Consider the following 20,624-nt stretch of genomic DNA (forward strand, 5'->3'; position numbering starts at 1 on the left):
GACGCTAGAAATCTGTGGGAATAATGAGTCGGGTTTGGCAATTTGGAATAGACTTCAACACCTAATTACAGGTTTTATTTTTAATCCTGACAACCACCGAGTACGTCGCCTCTAGCTCGTGCCCCCTGTGAAATTCTCAGCAGGGCAAATCCGTTACTTCTGTTCCGGGAGAACTTTTTGTTCAGTAACACAATCATTTCCATGTAGAGACAGGTCCTGAGTGAAAATCCTGTGTAATTCGGAGAAGTTGCAGGCAGCTCCCTCCCCCACCCTGTCCTTTAGGGGTACGGGAGCCTAGGTGGTCCGGAGGCTGCTTTGAGCTGGGAATTCCCCCAGCAGGCCCGTCCCCCCATCTCCCCTCATCACCCCTGCCAAGTCCTCAGACCTGTGCTTTACCCAGCCTGCCCTGTGCGCCCCCCGGGCCAGCCCCTTGATGTGCCACCCGCCGGAGCGGGATGGGAGCCAGCCCACCATCTCACAGGCCGCCGTCCCAGCCCATGGCCCCTCGTCGTGAGCACAGCCTCTGGACGCTGCTTCACATCTCCAGATCTCACCTGTGTGACCCCTACTCACATTTCTGACCAAGAACTTGATGCCTCCATGCGAAGTCTGAGTCTTTGACAGCACAAGACGGGGCATGTGCTCCTGGCCCATTTACCTGCCACCAAGCTCTTCCCTCCCGCCCCACTGTGGTCCCCACCTTGCGGCTCCAACCTCAGGCAGTGGTAGCTCCATCCTCTGGAATTCGGCTGTGACCTTTGATGCCTCCCTCTTCTGACCCACCAATCCCACCCCATCCACCCCAGATGATCGCACACCTGCCTTTCTGTCCTGTCCCCATGCCTCCCCTTCATGCAGGTATCTTCACCTCCTGCCCAGGCCACCACCAGACCCTCTTGATTGGACCCCCAATTCTATACGTGCACCTTCCAATCCACTCTCCACCCAGAATCTTCTTAAAGCAACTCACATGTGCCACTCCCTGACTGGCGATCTTCATCTCCGGGAGCTCCCGCTGCACGGGGTGGGCCTCAGCGCCCCCCAGCCCCTGGGCCTGAGGGCCTGGCAGGCTGCCTGTGAGGGGTCTGAGCCCTGGGCTGAGCTGAAGGCAGAGTCACCAGGCAGGGGAGGCAGGCGGCGCAGGCGGAGAGCCCGAGGTGCAGCAGGCCCGGCGCGTCCCAGCGAGGGGGTGACACAGGGAGGACTTGCAGGAAGTGGGCTGAGGCATCGGTCACGTCTTTGTGGCCCCAGCAACTGTGTGAAAGAGAAGAAGAAAATCGTCAGCCTCTTAGGCATTTTTCACGATTGCCTATTTAGCTAATCCTAGTGACATGCTTGGCTGGAACGCTAATTTTAGCTGACGGATGCTTCCCGTCATGGAGCATAATTACTCTCCCCTTGATGGGCTTTTGTGGAAAATCCATGTTCTACAGAGCCACGCCGTGCGAGACAATCTGCAGGGGCCCTGAGCGGGCAGTCTCCCGCCGGGGTTCACAGACCCCTGACGCCTGCCCCCGCTCGCCACCATCAACCCGATGCTTGTAAAACCTCAGAATGAAATAACTATACCATGTTTTCATTTTTTTCATAAAAGGGTAGTGTGGTCACTAAATATTCTAGATAAATGCTAATAAGAATAATTATCCTATCATTGTAGTATGTACTAAAAGCCAGGACTGTACTCTGTTCTTTTTCTATCGATGTAAACACATGCATTCTGCACACACAAAGTAAACAAATTATGACGCTTGTTTTGCAGTCACCAAAGGGAAAGTTATTGAAACTCTCAAAGGTCCAATATCTCACAGCTCAGAAGCAGCAAGAATGAGATTTCTACCTACATATGACTGACCGCAGAGCCGGGACACTCATGACTGGTCAAGTGCATCTTTGCAAATACTCTGGAAGAGTATTTGTCAGAACCTATTACAGATAAACACACTCTTGCCCTGGGACCCAGGGATTCCACGCCTTGAGAAACACCTATGAAATGTACGTACCTGTGTCCACCAAAAGAAATGTACCAGAATGTTCATAGCACCTTTATCATAATAAGGAAAAGTTGGAAATAACTCAAATGTCCAACAAGAGAATGGAGAAGTAAACCATCGTATGTTCATATAATGGAATCTATACAGGGATGAAGAAAACGAACTTCCGCTTGATGTGAAAACATGAGTGAATCTCATGTACATAGTTTTGACAAAAGGAGCCAGACAGAAGAGTAATATTGCATGATGATTTAAAACGGGCAAAACTACCTCATGGTGTGAGATGTCAAGAATGGGGTTACTCTGGGGGGTAATGATGGAGAACAAGTGTGAGAAAGCTCCTGGGGTTCGGGCAGTGCACTCATGTCTTGATCTTGGTGATAGTTACAGGGGTGTACTCAGTTTGCAAGAATTCAAGATGTATGTTTTGTTCTTCCTTTTTTTTTAGGGGGGGTAATTAGCTTTATTTACTTATTTATTTCAGTGGCGGTACTGGGGATTGAACCCAGGACTTCAGGCACGGTAGGCATGTGCTCAACCGCTGAGCTACACCCGCCCCAAGATGTGCACTTAGGATTTACACAATTCACTGAATGTATGCTGTACTCCGACCTAACATAAACATTCACAAACAAAACAAAAACCTATCCTGAAACTTAACACTTTCTAACACAAAAAGCCCTTTGGGCTTCCACAAGATCCTCACTGACTCCACTGGTCTACATCCATCCTTCACTCAGCAAAGGTTTACTGGGGGCTACAATGTGTCAGCCTTGTGCTAGATGCTTCAGTGCAGTACTGACTTCTGCTTTCACTGAGATTAATGACCTACAGGCACGCTGTGGAAGGCATAAAAGATCTGACTGAATTTCTCCTGATTTCAGAGCATACTTAGGATGAACTTATCTATTTACCATGTAATTAGCATGTAATTTTAAAATTTGGATTGCATCTTCTACTACAGGGCTTTCAATATCCAAAAATGGATGCTTTGGAGACAGAAGCCTCATCAAAATACAAAATATACTTCAATACTCAAAAAAGAAATCATCACCTTTGTCATCACCACCATCATCAACATTATCACCATCAGCTTCATTATCATCATCACCATCATCCTCACCATCATTACCATCATCACTGTCAGCATCAGCATCACCATCATCCTCACCATCATCATCATCATCATCAAAATCATCATCACCACAGTCATCATCACCATCATCACCTTCATCCTCACCATCATCATCATCAAAACCATCATCATCACAATCATCACTTTCATCATCACCACATCACCTTCATCATCACCACCACCATCATCATCACCATCATCGTCGTCACCATCATCATAGTAAGTCACGTGATAAATCAGAGAAATGTGTTTTGTACCATGTCCCAGGGTTCCCTGTAGGATTAAGTTCCAGACACCATAATGGGGGCTGATTTGATCACTTCCCTTTGGTAAACACTTCCTTTCCCTGCATCAGTTCCGTACACCTCCTAAATAAACAACTTGCATTTGAATCACCGTCTAAGGATCTGCTTCTGGAAACAGCCTAAACAAAGAGAATATTCCTAGGGTCGTTGTGAGGATTAAATGAGGTAAATTGAATAAAGTCGGGCTCATAGGAAGTAGTCGGTAAATCTTAAGTATTTTGGTCTCAAGAAGTCATTGAGTTCTCAGCTTTGGGGAGATGGGTTGTTACCAACACTGGTGAAATTGATGAGGCCAATTCCAGAAGGCTTGGAAATCTTTTCTTATATAATATCTGCCCTGTTTTCTCAATGAATCCATCGCTTCCTCCCCCTAGTCTAGGCTCCCTGGAAGGGAGGGTCTGGTCTTGCTAATTTTGTATTTGGAGCACTTTACAAGGATGAAATGGTGACAAGAACATGACCCCATGTGTTGGCTGTGGGAAAAAGTGAGAGTGTTGTTAGAGGGCTTAGCACAGAGCCAGGGACGAGTAAGCACTTACTGAATGTTTGCTTTTGCTAATTTTTATCCTAAGTCCCTTAATTCTGCAACAGCCGCGCCATGGGAGTATGGGTTTCCTATGACAAACTGTTGCATTCTCGCCAAGACCAGCAGGAAACTGCACAGAGGGAGATGGAGACGTCATCCCAGGTGCACTCACGTTGTCCCTCGAGCCAGACATGGAAGCAGCAGCCACTCTTCACCTGCTGGATTTATATTGCTGTCTTCTTGGCAACGACATCAGCATTCAGATGCTGGTCCCCAGCAGTCCTTGTTTTGTTTTGTTTTGTTTTGTTTTTAATTAAAAACACCAAGTTAACAATCGGTGTCCATGATGGAGTAAGTAGCAAATGAACACAATTTTCCCTGGCCCCTGGTTTCCCTCTACTGTTTGTTTGCCTGGGACGCTTCGGCTCCACCCAGAACACAGAAAGCCTGGGACCGAGGGCAGGGGACAGAATGATGTGATGGAGGCTTCTCCCTCAGTAAAAAGTGGAGTACAAAATTCCCCCGGAGAAGAGCTGGAAGGTCCTCGGGGGGAAGGGCTGATGCTCAGGAGAAAGTTGCCACAGGCTGAGCTCAAGTAATATTTGTTGTTTGAATGACCTGATGAATCAGTGAGATTCTCCAGGCAGGAAGGAACCTCTTGCGCAGATCGGATCCTTTCCCCTTCTTTGTACTGAGAGAGAAAGTAGAGAGGCTTTGGAATAAGACATTAAGGTCCAGGGTCACCACTCACTGGTTCTGTGATTTTAGGCTTGGTATCGACCTCCTTGAACTGTGACTTTCTTGTTGGCAAAACATGATTAATAATCCCCAACCAGTGGGATTAACAAGAAGTCACTGGGGCAGCGCCTGGGGACTGCAAATCTGCAGACAACAGGAAACCTTCCTCCAGCGGCTGAAACTGTGAGGGGGTTTAACTTAACTTATGCAATAAAGGGTGGGCAGTCCTGACCTTTGGGGGGCCATCAGCAGTGATATCCAAGACCCGGGTTCTTCCCTCTTCCACTCCACCAACATGACTGTGGTTTTTAGGCTCATCGTCCCAGGATGGCTGCTGTGTTTCCAGCCATCACTCCCAGTTTCCAGGCAGGAATAAAAGGGAAGGTCGAAGGGGTGAAGGGGCAACGAGCCTCCTCCCAGTGAGTCTTTGTGTTTGTGTTTGGGAAGGATTACTCAGGGAGAGTAACTTCCGTTTGGATCTCATTGGCTGGAACTCAGTTGCATGGCTGTGGTTCCAGCCAGGCGCATGTAACACTGGACAAACCCAGAGGGAAAGGACACTGGGTGGGCCAAGGAGCAGCGCGTTTCTATTATAGTAACAGAAATTTCCTCCCCAGGATACTAGGACACCTTGCAGATCACTGCACTGTATTAAGGAGCTGAAATATTAGACTATCTCACCTAAAACCAACCACTCCTTTTTCTGAAATCCTATTTCATCTGAGTCACTTTGAATCAACCAACAAATATTTATGGAGTCCTTTGTGCATCCGATATTAACCTGGAGTGGTAGCAGTATCTCAGAAGGATGAGACGGAAGTCCTTGGCACCAAAGGATCTGCCACCTTCTTAGGAAGCTGCTGATTGAGGTTAATAACATCTGTGCAAAGCGTGGTCTTGAGAGAAGCATCCACGAGCAAGAATGAAGAAAGCTCAATAGCCTGGGGGCCATTTGTAAGGCTGGATACCCAGTCACCTCCCAAAGTGCTGTTAATTCTCCATTACACCTACATCTTTCTCTCTCAAGCACACAGAACTTGAACAGGAGGGAGAGAAAGAAAATGAAAGAGAGACAAAGGAAGCTGTGCTCCCTGTGGGATACGTGCAGCTGGTGAATTTAGCTCCAGGAAGTGTAATTACCAATAGCTCACGTGTCCGGCAGCTCCACGGAGAAAGGTGTTGAAAGCAGTAGATTGCTCATAAGGTGTTGCCTGGGCTTGTGATTCACAGAGCTTTCTGGTAGACCTGATGCATGTTTCTGTGGATGCTAGGAGGCAATCTTTCTTGAATATTCCTTCACATGAAAAACGCATCTGCAGTGAGCTCCCATTTTTCTTCTGAAGTTGACTCACTGCACTTTCAGCACCCTTCCTTCTAAGGCCCTCGCTGGCCCCTTAGAGGATATCTGGAGGGGATAGGGATCTAAGCACAGGGAGGTAGCAGCCTGATTTGATAAGCTATTTATGGCCCCCAGTTTCCTGCAGGTGAGCGGAAGGGAAATACTGAGTCTTCACCCAGGAGACTTTAGAAGCTGGGAATGATGGAGGCCATAAACAGCTTATCAAACTCTAAAGAGATGGCCAAGGCCAAGAAGAGGGGAGACACCTCCCCATCACCCCAGATCCCTGTGCCCACCTGCCTTCCGGCTCCCATCCCATGCCCAGCCCAGACCCAGGAGATAAACCCGGACTGGTTGTCTACCTGATCCACAGGCCCACGTCAGCTCACACGGCTGCTGTCCAGCTCCCCTTCCAGATGGCTTGTCTCCACCCCTGCCCCCTCTGGGCAGCAGAACCCTCGGGGGTTGCACACTGGTCTCTAATTGACTCAGGTCCACGTGAATGCCAGTGCCAGGCCCCGACCTCCGTGCAGGACACAAGATACAAAGACGGGCCCAGCCCACAAGAAATTCAAGCACTCTGTGAACAAAGGCGAGTTACAGGATGCAGCTTGTTATGAAAACTCAACAGTGGGCTTAACTCTGGACGCGGGTTCAAATCTGACCTCTGCCTCTTCCTAGCTGTATGACCTTGCAGAAGTCACTCAGCCCCTCAGCCCACCCTTCCCCATCTTTTAATGTGGAAGAACAATAAAGGTCAGAGGAATATTTGGAAGGCAGTGTGAGGTCATGTGTGCAGAATGTGCATGCTGCCCCGATTGTCTTGGCGTGATCGACAGTGAAATGCAGCTTGAGTTGTAACACCTTTAGCCTCTTTGTCAGCATTTGTTAACCTTGACGTCTCTAGTAGCGCTCTCTCACGCCGACTTCCCTGTGTATTTCTCTCAGCTGAAGAGTTTCTGTTGAACTTCAGTCCTGCAGTGAAAAAAAATAGAAACATGACAGTAACTGGTGGGAGCCAACATTTATTCAGTGCTTGCTTATGTCAATGAGCAAGTTCAACCTATTATTTTTATGACACACGTTACAGATGTCAGAGCCACCGCAACCTTTCTGGTAGGACTTTCCTGCCTTCTCTAACCAAGTAGCTGCACATAGCTCTGGAATCAGACGTTCTGGGTTTGAAGTCAACCAAGCCTAGACAGGTGGCCTTGAACAAGTCACTTCATCTCTGGAAACCTTAGCAGGTTTCCTCGTTGCTAGAACGGAGGTGGCAGTACCCAGCTCACAGGGCTCTGGTAGGAGTTTCTGACTGTGATGGACACACCTTAGAGGGACCTCCCTGGCTGCTGCCCCCCCAGAAATTATGCTTTTGTGTGAACCCTCCCCCTTAAACGTGGGTGGGACTTGTGACCTGCTTCTAATAGACTACCATGAAGGTGTAGGAACTTTGCAGATGTAAGTAAGGTCTCTGATCATTTGACTTTTGAGTTTGTCAAAAGGGAGACAATTGTGGATGGGCCAGGTCAAGCAGGGGAGCCCCTTAGAAGAGAGACAGGAGCCCCTCCTAAAGTCGGAGGCTCCAGGCAGCAGACTCGTCTGCTGGCCGTGAGGAGAGCAGCCGCTGTGAGTCCTACAAAGGCAAGGAGGTGGCTCCCACCAACCACCTGGAGAAACTTTAGAGCAGACCCTTCCCCAGCCAAGCCTCTGATGAGAACACATCCTCACTGACCCCTTGACTGCAGCCTCGTGAGACCGTGAGAGGATCACCCCTAAGCCACGCCTGGGCTCCTGATCCACAGACACTCCCAGATAATAAACAGGTCACAATTTAAGCCACCACGTTTGTGCAATTGACTGTGAGGCAATAAACTGATCTAGAAATCCCTGTAAGGTGCTGAGCACAGTATCCAGATGGAGTAAGGTTGCGTGACCAAGAGCCATTATTACTAACAGACATAGGAAGATTGGGTAAATGAAGCTACAGAGGAACAGCTGCCATGTGCCCCGGCCAGCTGCCCCGGGCCCAGGGACCAGCCATGTTGAGGGGTGGGAGGTGGCGGTTAGACCTCTCCCAGTGCCAGAGGGGGCTCACTGGCTGCACCAACAGATGAAATCCCACCAAAAGCGCCTCCGAAGCCTTCAGGCTCCTGCATGAGGGTCACCTCAGCCTGGCCAGGCCTGTGCTTTGTGACATCCTCAGACTTCTTGGCCTCCTTCTCCAGCCCTGTTGGTTTTGAGCAGCAATAACGTGTTGTGAGTTCCATGAGTCTGGCTGGGCACCCATGCACAGAGTCTGACATCAGCCCAGTTTCTGAAACAGACCACCTCCATCTTTTCTCAGCCTCAGAGCCTCTTTATAATCCCACCCAAGTCTGCGGGCACCCAGGTCTGAACTTCAGCAGCTAAAATATTCAGAACAACACAGCACCTAATAAAGCAACCTGGTGCTAACGATCCTTCCAAACCCTACCCCCACAACAAAATTTCTGCCGGGTATCAACAAAAGACACATGTTTATCAACTTTTAAATTGTCTTCTCATTAAAATGTCTTTAATGCCTATTAAAATGCGTGTTGCAGATGCATGTTCCTCATAGTAATTGAAGGAATTGAGGTGACTTTCTCATTCTGGGAGATTTTCAGGATCTCTGTGGAAATTATTTTTCATTCCTGAAGGATTTTGCAGCTGCTTTTCTCATTATCTGCCACATAAAACCTTGTTCCCATGAAGTTGCCTGGAGGAAAATTAGTTCAGGTGGAGTTTCTCCCCAAGTTCAGCAGTGAAACCCAACTTCAGACACAGACAGAGAGGCCCAGGGTGCTTGTCAGGGTTCACCCATGTAGGACAGGGATTTGGGCCAAGTGGAGGGTAACACAGGACTCTCTGTGCTGCAAATGATTTCAAGACTGCCAGACCTGCCCTGAAATCTTCCCCCACCTATGGCCACAGTGGCAAAAACATCACCCCTAATCACACCCCAAATCTCCCTAAAAACTCCTACTTTGGACAGTAACATCTGTATTTCCACAACCACCATGAACTACTCATTATGAATCTGTACATGAGTTTGGGGTCATTCGTAAGGGTCGGGGGAACAGGCAGGGCATAGGGAAGTATTCCCAGTGGGGCTGGCAAAGAAGAGGCTCAGAATGACTGGAGAGCAAACAGCTCAGAAATGGTTCTTCCCTCAGTTCTGTGGCTCCAGGAGCAGCTGGCGGGAGCTGGAGCCTCTCTGCTTCCACCAGAGAAACCAAAGCTGCAGCCTGAGGCTTGTGCATAGCCCCCAGGAGGGCAAGGCCTCTGAATTCCTGCAGGACCTGAAGCAGCCCTACAATTAACCCAACACACACCAAGCACATCTACGTGCTCAGCCCTGAGCCAGGACCTGTGGGGGATGAAAAGGTAAGTGTGGCTGGCAGAGTCCCCTGGCTCATTCATTTATTAAGTCACTCATTCCTTTATCATTCACCTATTGAGGGCTTGCAGAGTTCTGGCCCCGGGGGCTCTCAGAAGCTCTGCGCCCCTTCCTCAGAGCCCCACTCCTCTGGGAGATTTCCCAGACAGAATACTCTGACTTCTCACCATCAGCTTCCTTTCTTTTTCCCTTGCTTTAGGTTCCTACTTTGCCCCAAGAGCTGGGACTTCTCAGCTGAGTAGAATGGAGTGAGATCTTGCCTCTGTCTGGGTCCTGGGCCTCCCTTCCCACGACTCTCCACCAGGCACAGACACCAGCCCCGTTCCTGCAGTTGTAAACAATGCAGTAAGAGGCACGCACACCCTCCCCGTCGTGCAGCCTGGATCCCTGGGAGCGCAGTGGGGAGCACTAACTTTGCAAAGAGCACCTCCTATCAATTGGTCTTTTCAAGAAACACGGGCTGATTCTGGTTAAGACAAACAAATAAGCAAAAAGTACTTATCAGACATTTGCTGATACCGGAAAGCCCTGATCAGATTTCATGCCCTCTCTGCTTGAGGCTGCAGGTTCTGGAACCCTGTGGGTAAAAGGAAAGTTAGCTCAGATTTGGAATTCAGCAAACTTCCCCTTTTGAGTCTGGGAAAGGACTCTTTGTTCGTTTTGGGAAGTGCTAGGTGGTGATGGAAATTTGTCAGGGTAAGTGAGAGTGTGGACCACACCGGGGTCTCTTGGCGCTGAGCCTAAAGGCTAACTTCCCTCTTCCCCAACTCCACCCTCTACATGCTGCCCACACAAAGTTTAAATCCTGCTTTGTAAATGAGGACAAGCCTCCCAGCCACAAAAGATTTAAAGGTTTGAACCAAAGCAAAACATTTTTCCTGCTCTCTGTCGGGTTAGCTTTCTTTGCTCGGGGGGAGGGGAAAGGAAAGGGCTTAGCCAGGAGCCTGACACCAGACAAGACGTTCGCATAGATTTCCAATAATCTCCGGGTCTCATTTGTGCCAGCAGCAACAAAGTGGCACATGGAAAATCGCACTTGGTAATGACCTTGCGAAGTGGCTGGACCCGGTCAGCCCGCTGTCTCTTTCCTCCAGCCCTCCCGATGCCGCCTCCTGCTCCGTTTCCACTCGCAGGCTTCCAGGAAGGCAGACGCAGCGGCAGCGTAGCGCCCTTGCCCCTTTCAGACACGCCCAGTCTCTAATAATGGGGAAGCACTCTTCAGTTTAGACGTGCTCCTTAAAAAGATCAAACCCTTAACATTAATCTGTATTAAAGGCACTAAAAGAAAACCAGCTATAGGGATGGGATATAAGGAATAGACGAGGAATATTGCCCCTCACACCCCAGAATCCCACTGTGTTTTTTCTAAATCCAGAGTTTCTATATGCTGTATCACGGGAGGGGACTCTTTGGAGAGGCAACCTCCTTGGCAAGTCCATCCTGAGAAATGGAACTGTCACTCATGGGTCCCATGATGGTCAATTCTAAAGTGACCAAGTGGCAGCTGCCATGTCCGATAACGAGTGAGGAGCGCTGTCCTCTGAGCTCCTGGGGAAAGCGTCCTCAACGTCGCACAGACACAACTGTCTCCATGCAGCTGGTGACAGGGTCTTTCCTTCGCTCTCTCTGGAAACTCTCCAGGCTCTCCCATGCCTTCCCTTTTATGATGCTTCGCAGAAGCGTCCACACGCGTGATGGTGATGAAGACTGACCAGTAGCATACACACTTCCTTGGTCTGCTCAGGCTCCCATAACAAAGTATCACACATGGGAGGACTTGAACAGCACACGCTTATTTTTTCACAGCTCTGGAAGCTGTACGTCTGAGATCAGGGTGAGGGCATGGTCAGGTTCTGGTGAAGACCCACACCCTAACTTGTAGAATGCCACCCTCTCACTATATGCTCATTTGGGAGAGAGAGAGAGAGCTATTTGGTGCCTCACTAAGGCACTAAGCTCGTTATGAGCCCTCCTCCACAAGACCCGTCTCTGAACACCGTTACATTGGGGATTAAGCCTTCAACATATGAGACTGAGGAGATACATTCAGTCCATGGAACCCACCTAACATGTGTCATGCCTCTGCCAAAGACTAAATATTCACTGTCTGCCTGGATTCTCACATCACCCTGTAAGGCAGTATGGTTATCTCCAACTTAAAGATTAATAAGTGGAGGATGCTGGCAGGAAGGAGCTAGCCCCAGGCCACACAGCTGGTAAGGGGCAGGCTGGGATTCAAATACAGGCTAAGGTGGCTCCAGAATGGAGGTTCTAAACACAGCACTGCTAAAGCCCCTTGAAGCCAGAAGAGTTTCTCAGCACTTCAGAACTTGGAGAATATTTAAATGAGTGGCTTTTAAGTACATTTCATGCAATAACAATTTTACAATAAAATCTTACTTGAGGCGTCCATATATAAAATAATAAAAAAGTACAATTTGCTGCGTTGGAAGCAGGGATTCCACTTCCTCATATTATCCTTCCCAGCCTTGCCCTTCCTCATCCCATTCCAAACCTGGCAGAATTGGACGCATCTCTCCCCATCCCCAAGCAGTTCCGAGACAAGGCTAATAAAAAATTGAGTAAACAAGAGAAATAAATGTTTATTGAGGTTGTGTGGTAGATAAATTCCCAATGGACCAACACGTCCACAGAAAGCAATATGCTCTAGCAAAAAACCCAAACCAAAACAAAACAACAACAAAAAAAACCTACCTGAAGTCTCTAGAAAGTGAACAAAGGGAGGAAGATTTGGGAAGGAGGCCAAAACTTGGAAGAAGGAACCAGCACATGATGGGTCCCCCACCTTTGTGTTGATTCCATCAAGGTATAGTGCAGGTGAAGCTCTTATAAAAAACCCTCCATCTCTCTGCCCAGGAAAAGAGAGAACCAGATGGCCACAGATGCTGGTGAGTGAAAAAAGAAATTTATAAAGGATTGAGCAAGAAAAGGGAGCCCCAGTTTCTGCGTGTAAACTCTGCTCAAGTTTCTGAGTGACCTTGGAATGCTCCATGCATGCTGCAGACTGCAGCCGACCCAGTTAAAGAAGAAAACGGCAACAAGAAAAGCCACAAAGAAGTGAGTCGGTATCAGAGCTGCCACCACCTGTAGGTGAGAGACAGTTTGTGGTCTGAGTTTACCTGAATTAATTATTGCTAAAACAAAGCAATAATACCCTACTGAGAAACACAGCAGAAACCGCAGTTTCCACACACAGTGTTCACAACGTCCAGGATGCTATCCAAAACTGCTCAACGTCCAAGAAGCCAGGAAAGTGGGACTCATTCTCGAGTAAAAAGATAATCAACAACCCAACATGACCCAGATGTTGAAATGAACAGATGAGGAATACAAAGCAGACGTTGCCAACATGTTTCAGGAGGTACAGGAAGGTGTGCTGCTAACAGTGAAAAGATAAGAACTCCCAGAAGATCACTTTAAAATGTTAAAACAAATCAAATAGAAACTTTGGAACTAAAAATTAGAATATCTGAAATAATATGTTTAAATAATGGGTTTAATAGCAGAATGGAAATAATCAACAAAAAAGTTAATGAACCTGAAAACAGATCAACAGATGTTATCCTATTTAGAGAATAAAGAGAAAAACTTTAGAACAGAAATGGATCGCTCCTCGGGGACTGGTTTTCAAATATGCGTGATAGGAGACAAGGAAAGAACAAATAGAAAAAAATATTTGAAGAAATAATGGCCAATAACTTCTTACATTTGTTGAAAGACATAAATGTAAAATTTCAGAAGTTCAGCAAACCACAAAACAGTATAATACAGAAAGAAAAGGTGCCTAGGCTCATAATAATAAAACATTTTTAAAAACAAAGATGAAGCAGGAATCTTAAAAGCAATCATACAAATGATGTCACATACACAGAAAAAATAATTTGAATAACTGAAGACTTCACCAGAAACTATTTGACCATTTGACAGTGGAACGGGATCTTTAAAATCCTGAAAAGGGGAAAAAAACTATCAACAGAGATTTCTATATGCAGAGAAAATAAATTACAAAAATGGAAGGGAAATAAAAACATTTTAAATAAAAGAAAACAAAAAGAATTCACTGTAAGCATACTTTCGTTACAAAAACATTTTAAGAAGTCAAACTGAAGGAAAGGAAAATGATGCCAGAGAGAAATTTGGCTCTTTGGAAAAGAATAAAGAGGATTATGAGTGGTAAACATCTGGGTAAATATAAAAGTCTATTTCTTTCTCTAAATTTTGTTAAAATGCATATGATTCTTTAGGCCAAAATCATAACATTGTCTTGCGAAGTTATAAACTCAGTTCATACATTCTAACGTATGTAGATGTGTACATACAGTTACTATAGCATAAATATGATGGGGAGTGTTAAATGCATCCACAAAGTTGCAAGGTTTCCACATCACATGTGAAGTCATGCAACACTAAAATTCAGCGATGTATATTTTAACCCCTAAGGCAACCACTAAAAAAAATTAATTCAAGAAAGAATATTAAAAAACCAATAGATAGATTAAAATGAAACTCAAGAAGTCTTGGAGTAAAGAAGACAGAAAAGGAGGAACAAAAAAAGAAACAGGAACAAACATTAAGCATATAATAGATTGGTAAACCTAAATTCAACCAGGTCAATAATCACATTAAATGCAAATGGACTACACCCAACATTTACAAGGCAAAAAATTTCATAATGAGCTAAAAACATAAGACTCGACTAGATATTGTCTAAAAGACATGCACTTTATAAAGAGAGACAAAGATAAGTTGAAAATAAGTGGGTAGAAAAAAGATATGGAATGAATGTGCGTAAAAAGGCTGGAGCAGCTATATTTATCTCATAGCAAATAGGCTTCAAGACAAAGAGTATTGTCAGGAGAGAGAAAGACATTGCATGATAAAAGGATCAATCCATCAGGAAGACATAGCAATCATAAATGTATATGCACCTAATAGCAAAGCTCCAAAATTTACAAAGGCAACAAATTAGCAAAACTAAAGAAAGAAATGGAAATTATGTAAAACAGTAGAAGATTATAATGCCCCTTCCTCCTCAACTGATAGATAAACTAGAACAAAACAAAATTAGTAAAGACAAAAGTAATCAGAACAAGTCTATCAACCATTGTCACTTAATTCCCGTTTATAGATCATGATTTCCGACAACTGCAGAATATACATTCTTTTAAAAAATGTTTACCAAAGTAGACCTAAAGCTGGACTATAAAAGAAATCTTGATAAATACAAAAAGACTAAAATAATTGAGAGACTGATCACAAAAGAATTGTGGTTCTCTGACCATGAAAGAATTGAATAAGAAATAAATTCAACAAGAAATCTAGACTAGACTTAAATATTCAGAAACTAAACAAGATGTTTCTAAATAATCCATGAGTCAAAGAAGAACACTGAAGGGAAGTTTTTTAATATTTTTAATTTAATAATAAGGAAAATGTAACATTCCAAAATTCAAGCTATCCAGCTAACCAATGCTCAGGGCAGAAATTTATCATTTTAAGTTCTGATACCATGATGAAGAAAGATCTAAAATAAACAACCTTCAGTTCACCTTAAGAAGCTAGAGAAGAGCAGAGTAAATCTAAAGTAGGTAGAAGAGAGGACGTAATTGAGCTAAGAGCAGAAATCGATGACATAGGAAATGGACAGCGGAGGAGGCCTATGAGCAGCCAGCGCACCTTGCTGAAGCATCCTGCATCGAGGCGCAGGCAGGAGGAATCATCAAAGCTGCTTAGAGGTGAGGGAGAGACAAGGGCTCGTCCCCAGCCCCTCCAGCCTCGCGGGAGACACCTCCGTAAGTGCCCAAGTAGCAATGGCCGCCACTCCATCCTTGGGGGCAGGGAGCCCTGTTTTCCACCACATACCTCCCCCCAAGAACTTTGGGCATTTCACCTGCTTCAGCCCCTCTGCTCCAGTCCCTGCAGCGCCACAGCTCTGCAGGGGATCCCTGACTGTCACCTGCTCATCACACGCGTCCTTAGCTCAGGCATGGGGGTGATCAAAGATCCATTTCCTCCTGGGGACATTTTATCTAGACGCGCATTTCCAATGGCCCAGCCTGTGTTTCCCTGGGACTTGCAGACCCAGCGCTGAACACAACCCAGCGAGGAGACCTCAAGGGCTCTCCTCCCGCGGAAGCAAATGAAAAACATGTGCATCTCCTGTGTCCCATGAGCAAACGGGTGGGGCGATAATAAAACAGAACAATGCTTTTCGGGCTGGGCCACGTTAAAAGGACAAAAGCTCTTCTTCACATCCTGATGCAGAGTGAGAGACGCCAGTCTCCACGACTCAGCAGAACCCCGAACACCCAGGGCTGAAGGATCCCCCCTTGTATTTGACGGCACTGGCTCAGCCTCCCCGCAAGAAGGAGGGCACAAGCTGACCTCACACCAGCAGGACTAAAGTAGCGGTCCCCCCAAACAAAGAAAGATTCCATCTCTTCCTAGAGTTCAGACACTGGGAAGCCCCACCTTTTCGGAGGCTGAAAGGATCTCCAGGAAGATTGAGATGCAGCTTCCATAAGGTGTTGGATGTAAGCAGATCCTGTTGGCTTGGGGGTTTTTTGTTTTTGTTTTTGTTTTTGTTTTTGTTTTTTGACATTCATGGGTGAGTGGGAGAGTCCAGAGGCTATCATGCAAGTGGAATAATGCAAGTGGAAAAGAAGGAGTCCCTGGGGTGGAGGCTGAGGGCTGCACCAGAGTCCCTCATTCAATAAACGTTTGCTGGCAGACACCGGGGGAGGGACCCCCCCCCCCGGATGCTGGAGCTACAGCAGCAAAGAAGACAAGACAGGACAGAACCCCTGCCACCTTGGTGGAGCTCGCCTTCTCACTGCGCCTTGGAGCAGAGAGGATGGGGTGCTGGGGACACAGCCTGGTGAAGTGAGTGCAGCCCTGGCTGTGAACACGCTGTGAAAGGGCAGCCCCGTTGGGAGAGTCTCCAGACTTGCATGTGGGGCCACCCTGCCCTGGGGGCCCCTGCACCAAGCCAGGGATCAGTTTGTCCCCAGGGGTGTGCCCAGAAGGCCCTCCCAACACCACCCTCGCCGGGGAGAGGCCAATGTGCAGCCCCTCCCCGAGCAGGCAGCGACGCTCTCGGCAGTGATGCTGGGCTGCTGAACGGCCGGGGCTGCGACCTACGAGTCAGCACCCGGGACAGAGAGAGGGGCGCCTCACTCACCGAGCCCCCAGTACCCCAGCACCCAGGGGTGGAGCAGAGCTGTAAATAATACATGAAGGAAAGCAGGAAGGAGGGAGCGAGGGTAGGATGACAACTGCTGGGAAATCACACTTGGAAGAGGACCCTCCAGTGGAAAATGCAGTGACAAGACGAGGAAGGAACCCGCCCCCTCCTTCTGCATGCTTGCACCTGCTCTGAGATCCGGGCCCCTCCCGTCTACATGGCCTTGTGTCCCCGTCAGTCTGGCCCTGTCCCCACCCAGCTGCTGTACATCCTTGGCACCAAAACAGCTTGATTCCCGGCCTCCCCGGGCATCGTCCATCACGCTCCTGGCCACAGCTGCTGTCCAGCAAGGCCCCCTCCTCACCCCAAAGCATTGCAGTCTGACTCGGCGGGGCCCAACGGCCAAAAACGAAAGTCCGGAAACACAGAGATGCTTTATCACAGGTTGTCCACTTGTAGCACCAGGAGCATCTCGGGGTGGGATCGGGTTGACCCGTCTTATCCATCAGGTCCAAACAGGCTTGAGCTGAGTGCTGCCAGCTTTGCAGAGCAGGCGTTAAAAGCACAAACCTGGAACCCCCAAGAGGAACCACAGAGGAACGAGGTCGTCTAGAAATGCCTGGAAAGGCCTGGAAGGATCCACACTCCGCTCAGCCATCCTTGCCTCTGAGAAAGGGCGCTCAGGATTGGGAGGCGTGAGGCGGTCACACCTGTATCATGGGAGTTTTTTCCAAAAGTGGATTTATGTAATTTTTTTACAATCGTTTTTAATATTAGGTTGATTTGTAAGAGAGGAGCTGATGAAAAGAAGCCAAGGCGACAGTGGTTCCCGTGTCCTGGGGTGACCGTCTGTCCTGCTGGACAGGCTAGTCGTGTTCACGGAGGTGGAGATGCCCAGGTCTGAACCTGGTTCTGGGGTCATCTTCACCCAGAGCCCAGGTTAAGGGGTTCAGGGTACAGAGTGGAACGCAGAGCAGAGATGCCACCAGCCAGCCCGGGGAGGGGGCTGGAGGTCGGGGGAAGGGGCGTCCCGCTGCTGCTGAAGGGGGAAACTCCTTCTTCCCACCCGGAGGGGGAGCCCGGAGGCTCCTCTGCGTCCTGGTGGAGGGTGCAGAAGAATTAGCTCCTCCCTTCTGCCCCGGGGAGGCGGTCGCCTTGGACACCCACAGAGCAGTCGGAGAACCGCACGGTGGGCAGGATTCCCCCACCACCACTTAGCGCTCCGACGGCCCGGAGGGGAAGCTCCGACGGCCCGGAGGGGAAGCCCCTCCGATCCCAGCCGTGTGGCTGGAGGGCATCCATCCGAGCCTCCAACACCCTGGCAGGACCAGTGCAGCCAGTCTAGGCCCCATCCATCCCCAGGGTGTCTGCGATTAATTCACAGACCATCACGGGACCCATCCCACCAGTGAAGTCCAAGGGGCGTGTCCGAAGATGCCTGGGAAGGCCCCGGCTTCTGCGGGAGGGGTGGGGAGAATCTGTTTGGTGTCATTCTTACAGGCAGATGAGGAAAGCACAGCCCCAGGGGCTGCCTGAGGACGAGGCCGACCCGAGGGCAGAGGGGAGGGTGCCCGCCCATCGCAGCAGGGGGCCTGGCCCAGCCTCGGGGAGGCGGGAGCTGCCCTGGGCTGCTCTGACCTTCCAGGACCCAATCACCTGGGCTCTTTCAAGCAGATGGAGTGAGGCGCTGAGCCTTCCGCAGCGCGCCCTGAAAAACAGCCCTAAGCTACGCTGGTCTCAGAGCGGGGCGCACACTCGGGGACGCGGGGAGAAACCGTCGGAGGATCCCAGCGGCCACGGGGCACCGCGCCGCACACGCCAGCCCTGAGACGCTGGGAAGCTGGGGGGGGAATGGGGGGGGCGAAAGGCTCCGCCCGGGCCCCTGGGCTCTTCCCGGGGTCGGGGGTGCCTCACCCGCCGCGCGGCGTTTCCCCGGAAAGTAAAGCTCTCGGCAGATTTCCAGGCGTTTGCTCCCCCGCTGCCCACGAAAGGAAACATGTGCGGGTCAGTTAGTTTGGGCTGTGTCCCAGTAACTGGGAGTAGCTGGATGCAGCCGGCGCCCTGGCGACGCCGACCACCTCAACACACCGACAAGCCGCTCGACTGGAAACAACGGATCAACACCAGCGGCCGCGCCGCAGCCGGTTTCCGCGACCCACACGCAGGCGCGGCGGACAGAGCGCGTCCCCGCAGCCCCGGCCCCGCCGCGTGCCGCTCGCGGCCTGGAGGCCCAGCCGGCGAGCGAGGGGGCCCGAGGCGCGCGGCGGGCGCTGCGCCTGCAGGCGAGGCTGAGGTCGGGGTGCTGCCCGCCCGCACTTGTCCGTCCCTTTGCTGCTGCTGATTCCCTGTTAGTCTTTTCCCCTCTTGTTCTGCAAATCTGAAGCGGGAGAATGAGAAGAGGGAAGCGAGTCCTGGCCACGGCAGGTGGCACTTGTAAATGAAGCCTCGAAGTCAGGCAGGCGCTGCTGTGGCCGTGGGCCCCAGGCAGAGGGACGGCCGGACACTCCCTCAGTGATCAGCTGGGTGACAAAGCGGGGAGCTGGTCCCCGGCTTCCCCCGCCCTTCTCAGGGTGGCAGCTGGAAGAGTGGCAGCTTCAAGGCTTCTGTGACAGAATTCTGCTACATTCACCCAGTGTTGAATCCTGTTCTTGAGAGAGAAGAACATCAAATAAACAGATGCGAGAGCGGACGTGTCAGATGAGCGCATCCTCCCGTCTGGGCCATGTGGCCGGCGGGGAGCTGAGGGCTAGGCTGCAGGGCCATGCCCCAGGTGAGTTTCTAGAACATTCTCTCTCCCTCCCAGAAGGCTCCAGCATCTCTGTCTGTCCCTCTGAGATCGGGGCTCTCCGGCCAGCCAGCCTCGTCCCCCACCAGGACCGGGAGTTCTTTGGGGACTGGGGCCGAGCTTTCCGTATCAGTCTATCACATGCCACTGGGCCCATGATGCCAAAAGGTACTTGATCGATTGAGACAGGCCCTCCCAGTCACCCGCTTGCTGGGCCCCCAGCATTTGTGAGCAGGACTCCCTGTTGGAGGCCAGAACCAAATCCAGCCTCCCAGGGGCGTGTTCTGCTTGGTGGGTGGGACTTCAGTGCCTCGGAGCCCATCTGCACCATCCTTTCACAGAGGGCATGCGTCCCCCCGTACGGCAGACCCTGACTCACCCCTGAGGTCCCTACCAGGCCCTGGAGGGGACCTGGCTCAGGGCTGGAAGACTGAAGAAGGGAATCCCACTGTCCTTACCCCCAAGGCTGGCCACTGATCCTCGCCACAGCCCCCCATCAAAGCAACATAAGGACACTGTCTTCCTCTTTCCCAGCTGAGGGGTGCAAGCAGGCAGGGGGTGAAATCTTCCCAGATTTCTGGGAGGAGCATGGCTGCCGAGTAGCTAGCCCTCATGCCGGGTGCCTCCTCCCACTGGGTCCCCTCGGTCACCCCACCAGAAGCGGGCTCCATCTTCACCCACTGCTCGCAGGTTTGTCCCCTGCCTCTGTGTCCCATATGCTGGCCCTGAAGGCACAGTCCAGCCTCCTGGGTTCTAGCTCCCCTGGACTCACCGATGGGAGATGCCAGGGGGTCACTGGAGGTGGGCACTGAGAAGGCGGGGGCTGTAATTCCTCCACATTACAGGTGACCACTGAGGCTTGGAGAGACCCGTGTGTCCTGGGAGAGGCAGACCTGGAGTGCTAGCCCCTCGCTCCCCAAAAGACCCCTCACTCAGGGCCACCAGCATCTCCCGTGCACGTAACGAGTGTTCAGCTAACAGTTCGCCAGGAACCAGCTCTTCTGAGTCTTTCTGCTTCTTGTTCTTTCTGAAAACCGCAAGAGAAAGTGAGAGAGGCATCTTGTAAGAAGGAGAAATGACAGCTCATGAACACAGGGACAGCTGTTCTGCTCCTGGGTCCCCGGGGCTCCCAGGCTGCTGGTCCAGCACCCCCATCCTTTCTCAACAAGGAACCTCGCCGGCA

At 49.9% G+C, this 20,624-nt stretch overlaps 1 long non-coding RNA gene and 1 other non-coding gene across 7 annotated transcripts; both read right to left on the reverse strand.

The window, feature by feature from the left end:
* Positions 1-416: 416 nt before the first annotated feature.
* Positions 417-18,841, reverse strand: LOC140700820 (uncharacterized). 6 transcript variants are annotated; one of them, XR_012079547.1, is made up of 8 exons: positions 18,571-18,841; positions 10,500-10,687; positions 9,972-10,029; positions 9,620-9,777; positions 8,157-8,261; positions 6,397-7,009; positions 5,836-6,100; positions 417-1,254 (listed from the first exon to the last, which is right to left on the reverse strand). It is a non-coding gene; the product is annotated as an uncharacterized lncRNA (long non-coding RNA). The 6 variants fall into 6 exon arrangements; XR_012079546.1 differs by having other exon boundaries at positions 5,477-6,100; XR_012079549.1 differs by lacking the exon at positions 417-1,254 and having other exon boundaries at positions 5,256-6,100; positions 18,745-18,841.
* On the reverse strand, positions 2,476-2,548 carry TRNAG-ACC (transfer RNA glycine (anticodon ACC)). Its single transcript has one exon. It is a non-coding gene; the product is annotated as a tRNA-Gly (tRNA).
* Positions 18,842-20,624: the final 1,783 nt, after the last annotated feature.

Source organism: Vicugna pacos, chromosome 13, assembly GCF_048564905.1.
Source record: "Vicugna pacos chromosome 13, VicPac4, whole genome shotgun sequence".
Taxonomy (NCBI): Eukaryota; Metazoa; Chordata; class Mammalia; order Artiodactyla; family Camelidae; genus Vicugna; species Vicugna pacos.